We start from the raw sequence: 7504 nt of genomic DNA, 5'->3' as shown, positions 1-7504 counted from the left end.
TGTCACTGAAACCTCAGTTGGTTAGTCACTTTAAACTGTCCATTTGTGTTAGACTGTCTTTCTAACTTAAGCAAATATTGCAAGGCTACTTTATTAACTTCAAATGAGCTTAAAATGTATTACAACTTTTATTCCTTACCAATTAAGAGAACTACAGTGAAAAGTTGAAAAAAATTTAAAAAAAAAAAGGCATTTGTATAAATTAAGAATTGTCTTGGTAAAGAATAAGCCTAAATGCGTTCTGATGTTCAGAAGGTGCTGCAGGAAATGCATCTGGATGTTTGAATTCTGTCCATTGATTATCTTGAAACATTTTCATTGACTGAAGAAAGCTGCCTGTGAGCAGTGCACAAGCTTTCTGTCAAGCATATCAACAGATTGTATAAAAAATGGATAAATGCTAAAATTATATTTTTGCAACCATATTATTTCGCAACCATAATATTTTTTCTCCTAGAAGATATTTAGAAGTAGATTAAGAGTGTGTGACAAAAGTCTGCTTCGGAATGCAAAGGCAGCTGTCTGCTATTTAGTCCTTGACATAAAGGGTCTTGGTAAGGAGGTCTTAATACTAAAGGGAAAGTCTAGACGTAGCAAGAATTTGGTTTAGAATAGCGAGCACAAGGTTTGTGCTCACTATTCTAGATGGCAATAAAATGCAACCTGGTATGCCCAAACTGCATCTAAACTCATATCAATGTTCTTCTTCTGGTGTATCATACAGCTGAATCAGCTTGTTGCTTTTTAGGCTGATAAAAAATTATGATCTTTCTTCTTTTTTTCCCTTACCTGACACATTCACTGTCTGTTACATCAAGTAGTGTATAAGTTTCTTTTAGTAGGACAAGGTGCACTGTTATTTAAGAGAACTCATATAAAGAACCTTGCAGGGGTAGGGCAGCAGAGAGACATCAGCACTTCAGGAGCAAAAGAGCGGCAAGCCTCTAAATCAATCCCTTCTTTTCCCAAGAGCATTTTTTGCTTTGCTCACATCAGTTACCTGTTTCGCAACTCACACTCAAGGAGAGAAATAGACAAACTAAAGGAAGATATGTTACAGTATTGGAAATGGATGGCTTGGTTTAGAGCTCTCCTAGGACAGCTTTGCTGTTTAGTAAAGGTATATGAAACTTGCAATCAGCTTAGATATTCCAACTAAAAATGTGTTAAGTAAAAATACTGATGAGAAAGCAGTGGGCCTTTTTGAGATCTTCAGAAGTTTTGGAGTTCTTTGCCACTCTTCTGTTGCTAGCTTGGAACATTCAAATCTTTTGGTGTAAGCTATGCATGTTTGCCTTTGAAACTCACACACACAGAAAAAAGGAGAAATAACAGAATGTAGAGATGTTACTGGACCAGAAGGGAGGTGTGTGTTTTTAGTTTTCTACTGTGGTTCAAACCATTTTCTACAGATAAATGCTTAAATGCAATGGAATTTCAGACAAAAAATTCTTTTACTCAGTCTGAGAAAAGAACACAAACAGATTAACTAATTTGGCATAAATTCCCATATTAATTACAATTTGAAAAGCTAAAATCCAGTCGGAAATTCTAATTGAAAAACTATCCATAGACATGGAACATCTATGGCTTCACAACCTTTTCTAGATATGAAAGTTAGATATAATACATTGAGCCAGCTACAGGTGATACAGGTGATACAGACTTTGAGCCAGATACAGGTGATAAAATTAGGTGCACCAAGAACGACAGAGTAGGGAAATACCATGATTGTTTCATGTAAGAACTAAATTAATTTTTCTTATTTCCACAATTTACTCCCTGAAATTTAAAAATAAGAATGTATTTTGTTAAATTTTCTGAATCACAGATTCTTTTAATCTATTTCTTGATGCTTTAAAGGTAATTTTTTTATGGCAACTTTTGGGTTATTATTTCTTTCCTTCTTTATTTCTTAATTGCCACTTGAATATTTTTTGCATTTCTGAGTCTTGTGAAAAAGCCTAATATTTCAATAAAAACCTTGCAAATTTCTCCCTGCATGATCCTACTTAACAAATAATCTGGTTTTCCTATGATCGTAAAAGTCCCATGAATTAACACAGAGGACTTCTAAAAATGTTTTTTTCTGAGTTTATAAAGAGAAAAGCATTTTTATTAAGCAAACTGACAACCTCTCAAACAGGCATATGTCTTTCCAAAAGCAGAGACTTCAATCTCTCAAAATTCAATCTCTTAAAATTCAACAAAAACATTTAGCATATTTTGATCATAAATAGTAGTGATAAGTGGGCCTTACCCTCGCTCAGTCTTCCTCTTTTTCAAGGTAGTCTCTTCTTCCTGCTGTTCTAGTTTTTAAACTTATGGTCTTGAGAATTCATGAATAAAGCAGTTGTAAGATTTTTCATCTTTGGCAAGAAAACTTTGTAAAACATTCTGCCTTTGATATCCACTCTGATGCCTCCATCAATGCAATTTGAGATCATCTGAAAGAAAAGGGAGTGATATTTTTTGTCAGTAGCAAACTACAATATTAGCCTGTGTTCTTGGAGAACTAGAAGGGAAGGAGGAAGGAATAAGATAAGTCACAATATTACCATATTTTCTGAAAGATGTATTGCTGGATCTTTCATGTGGTGAAGTAGACACTCACAAAAAGCATTGAAGTTATCTGTGGTACAGAGACAATGTATCTAGTACTATTTTAATGGTCATTCAGCACATCAGCTCCTCTGTCCTTAAGAGAGGAGAATTTGTATCCTGAGTAAATATGCAATTAAAGGGGAAAGAAGAGATCATTGTGGACAAGAGATCAGTAGAGACAATCTATCCTTAAACTGTGGATTTAATCTATCCTTAAATTCTAGGAGAAAGATCTGTTTGCAGGCATGCATTTAACTTACAGATTACATTGTGTCCTTCTCATCTGTGTCTCCTTACAGAGATGATTTTTTCTTTACAGCAATGTGTCTCCTAAGAAGTCATCAGTGGCCTGTTGGTATGACCAAGACATAAATTGAAGTACATCAGAGCTATAAATTCCTAAAGGAGAAGAGGTCATAGAATCAGAATAGTTTGGTTTGGAAGTGACCTTAAAATGTCATCTAGCCCAACCACCCTGCTATGAGCAGGGACATCTTCAAACAGATCAAGTTGTTCAGAGCCCCATCCAACCTGACTTTGAATGTTTACAGGGATATTTACTGCCTTTCTGAGCAGCTCTGTTCCCGAGTTTCAACACCACCATCATATTTTTTTTTTTGTTGTCGTGTTCCAATGAGAGGAACAGTGAAGAGTTCTTTCAATAAAGGATGGCTGGGAACTAAATTAAGCCAAACAAGGCAAACATTGCATTTGAGAACCATTTCATGGTAATGAAAGAGCAAAATGAAAAAAATTTATTCAATTTAAGAGGGCCAGAGAAGACAGAGCAAGAGGAAGAAAAATGGGAGATAGAGGGAGAGAGAAGACAGAGGGAAAATTGGACATTGCCACCAGAGGTTGGGGAGTACCCCCGATGTCCCGAGGTGGGGCTGTGCACACTGCCAGCCAGACACGAGGGGAGGGGGATCAGGCAGGAGGGCAGGAGCCTGGACAGGGTCACAATGAGGATCACAGTAGTGGGCAGAGTCAGAGGCGGGCAGGGGTAGATGCAGGTGGCTCAGGCAGGGAGGCAGAGATGAACCAGGCTGGGCACTTCTCATAGACACAGGGAGGCAGGGCGGATGCAAGTGTGGGCAAGAGCCAGTGAGGGCAGGAGAGCCAAAAGGCAGGATTCCAAAAGCAAGTTCAAAGAGCTCCCAAAGAGTCAAAAGGAACAAACAAAGAGCCCCCCCAAGGGGTATGATGCAGTTCTTTTTATGCCCCTGACTCTTTCAAAGTCCACCTGCAGACAAGAGACCATGGCCCAGTCGGATGTCCCAGTGCAGTCCATGGGCAGAGACCTTCCACCGTCGATTGCAGAGTGTCTCTGGGGTACAGTGTCTTCAGTGTTCCCCTGCTGACTCCCTGTCCCATGCGAGACATGAACTGCTTGCCAGGTTAAATCCCCCCAAAGACAAGGCTTTCTTCCATCTTCTCCTAGCTGCCTTCTTGACATGGCACAAGTGCAACCCCTCCCCCACGGGCCTCTGTCAACCTTTGTTGAGGCATAACAAAACTAAATTGGCTCCTCACACTTGTATTTAGTCTGAATATACTTTCTTTTAATTTAAAAAATCATTGACCTTTGTACTATCACAGTAGGCTCTACTTTTTATTAGAGGCTGTTTTTCTTTATAAACCCCATTAAGTATTGAAAGGCTACAAGGAGGTCTCCCTGGTCCCTTCTCTTCTCCAGACTGAACAGCCTCAGTTCTCTCAGCCTTTCGTTATAGGAGAGCCATTCCATCCTCTAGTATTTTTTGGCTCTCCTCTGAACTGCCTCAAGCAGGCATATGTCTTTCTTGTGCTGAGAACCTCAGACCTGGGTGGAGAGCTGTACCTGGGGTCTCACGACAGCAAGTGAGGGAGAATGACCTCCCTTGAACTGCTTGGTTACATTTCTTTTGATGCTGTCCATGCTCCAGGCTTTAATTTTCTCTCAGAAATGGTAATAATGTATGCATAGACCCAAAGAAGACTCTTATTTTCAACATTGCTGAAAACTTTTAAAAGTAAAATAGTCAGACTATTTTGGACCAATGATTTATTTAGATTAATATCCCATTGTGTCAAAAGCCTCTAAGAGATGCCTGCCCATTTTTTTTGTGCTAGTCAACTGGACATGGCTAGAGTACAAGTCTGAGAACTTATTCTGATGATTGAAGCAAAAGATGCCCATCGGCATAGCATAATCTGTCATAGCATAATCTGTGTCAATGAGTACTTTCCCAGAACATGTTTGGGAACAGTTCCGGGCTTCAGCACAAGATATTGGCTGTTTCCAGCAGATGCTAACCTTCAAGAAGGAAAAAAATGTTGTCTGGATGCAAACCATTCCAACCTACTATCTTAAGGGCTGAAAAAGTTTTTTGCTAGTTATAACTTTTGTGTTCATAGTCCATGGTGAATTTTTGTTGTATAAATTGATTCAATTATTTTCAGACCATAATAAAAGGACATGAGTTGCTCTGCTGCTTACTTGTGTATCATATCTCTGAACTGTGAACAGTATTCTAGAGTTAGTTAGGCTGAAACTTTATAGACTAATACATAGGAATTTAGTTGCCTATATGTTCTCATAATTATTATTATGTAAAAATTTCTAATGTCTTTTTTATGCCTAGAATATCTCTAAGTTGTTACAGTCATCCCTGTGTATCTAAACTGAGGATTGATCTTGTTCATCACCTTGTGTATTTAGCTGCATTTAATTTCTTGTAATGCTTTCTTGACTGGTTTTTAGAGTTGGCAAAATTGTTTTGTAATATTTTTTGACCAGTTTTAATTTTTACACTGATAGATAATTTTGAATTATAATATTAACTACATCCCCTTTTGAAAATCATTTCTGAATAAGATGTACAGTACTACTTGCAGGATTCTTGTTAGGGGTCTTTGTGCCAGAAACTAGCAATATCTTGATTTTTTCTTTGTGTTTCTTTTTTCATGTTAATACATGAGAGAAAATTTCCTCTTAGCTCTTAGTAGTTTATATGGTATTATGTGAAGGGCTGGGGAACTTTTTTAAAAAGATCCAAATATAATTTTGGGTTTACTTTGAACGACTTCCTGAAACAAGGTTTGTGATTATAGCATCTAATTGCAAAGTTTGGCCCTCTGAGAGAGTAAGGAGAGGAGACTAATCTCTGTGCTACTCTGAGACATGTCCATAGAAGATGCATAATCTGAGAAATCTATAAATGATAAACATTTATCATATTATCAAATGATAAATGAAGTATCTTGGGAAAAAGAAACAGAAAGGCTCTTGAATTTTCTTACAGACCCAAAGTTTAGGTTTCCCTCCATGCTGGACAAAAGAACCTTGAGAACCAATAAACATTATGATGGTTGTAATCTTTCAGTTGGAAGCTATGATGAGAACCAATAAACATTGGTTCTCATCATAGCTTCCAACTGAAAGATTACAACCATCATAATGAAAGCATTCTTGTTTGTTTTTCTAAAGATGTTTTATTAAAAATCAAGAGCTACCTAAACAGTTTGTTTTATTCGGACAGGTGGCTTTACCTGTTCAGTATCACCAGGTAAATGAAAACATCGTCATGTTCAAAGTCCCATATAATCTGTTCAACAGTGTCAGTATTTTCTCCCAATCATAGAAACTGAAGAAATAGCTGAAATGAACAAAACAAAGCAAATAAAAATTCTTGATAACAATGTTTTCATGAGTAAAACCGAAACCCAGCATCCACAACTAAAATATCCCCAAACCAACCAAATCAATCAACCAAAAAAGAAAAAAAGAAAAACCAGCAAAAAAAAAAAGAAAAAAAAAAAAAGAAAAAAACCCCAAAACTGAAGAAAAACAAAATAAAACAAAAGCCCAAAAAACCCCACAAAAAACCCCAAACATCTTTCTTTAGAAATCAATAAACAGATAACATTTCACAAGAGCTAAGGGGTGTCTCAAGCATGTTCACAAGGCAGAAGGAGAAAATACCAGTAAAAGAGAACTGAGTCAGGATACTCTTGAGAAAACTCAAGTTAGTATGACAAGATCATACAAATTTAGAGGAGAGGGGTGCCGACTGTGCTGATCGAAATAATTCTGGAAGTTGGTAACACATCAACTATATATTCCCTTCTCCCTTTCATCATGGAGGGAGTCAAAGCTTCCCCCTCTGAGGGCCTACGCTGTGCCACGTACACCCATGTTCCCCTGGGAGCCATCTGGGGACCAGCCAGGCTGGACTGACAGCTGAACAGAACTATGACAGCAGTTGGACTTGGGTCTGCAACTGGTGCATTTGCAGGTCATTAGGCTTTCCACCTTTGGAAAACATTGGAGCAGGTCATTACAGAGACAGTAAAGCCTATTTTGACCTCTAGTCTTTCATTATAATATAAAGGAGGATTTCAACAGAAAATGACTGGATGAGAAGTTAGTCTTATTTTAGGTACAAATCCATGTCTGTCAAGGCCAAAATCAAAACAGGCCACAGAAAAATTATTATGAATCTTCTTTATAAAGGAAGATCACTTTACTTAACAACAAAAGTAAATGAAGCAAAATATTTATCACTGTTGGAATTCAGTGGTAAAATCCAGTGAAATCCAAAGCTTTGGCTCATAGGAGATTCAGCAGATACATTATGCAGCATCTCTCTTATTTTCTTCTGTACAGTCCTTAACACAATACATTCTTTCCACAACTTTATCTTTATTATGCATCTGTTAGAACATTACCCTTGCATTTGCTCCTTTTATTCTTTTTTTTTTTTTTTTTCCTACAAAACAGAGATTGCACTGTCTTGTCCCTGAAGAAATGGGAGATAAAATTTTTGGTTTATTGCAGAGGCAAAAAAGTAAAATGACTTTTTCATTCCTAATTTCCAGAGCACTGTGATAGGATACGAGGACAAAAATAACTCAAAGT

At 37.3% G+C, this 7504-nt stretch overlaps 1 pseudogene; it reads left to right on the top strand.

Moving 5' to 3' along the window:
• Positions 1-6724: 6724 nt before the first annotated feature.
• Positions 6725-7179, top strand: LOC132322502 (dnaJ homolog subfamily C member 15-like; annotated as a pseudogene).
• Positions 7180-7504: the final 325 nt, after the last annotated feature.

Source organism: Haemorhous mexicanus, chromosome Z (assembly GCF_027477595.1).
Source record: "Haemorhous mexicanus isolate bHaeMex1 chromosome Z, bHaeMex1.pri, whole genome shotgun sequence".
In the NCBI taxonomy this organism is placed as follows: domain Eukaryota; kingdom Metazoa; phylum Chordata; class Aves; order Passeriformes; family Fringillidae; genus Haemorhous; species Haemorhous mexicanus.
The sequence above is the reverse complement of the archived record's forward strand: the minus strand, read 5'-3'. Positions and strand labels throughout refer to the sequence as shown.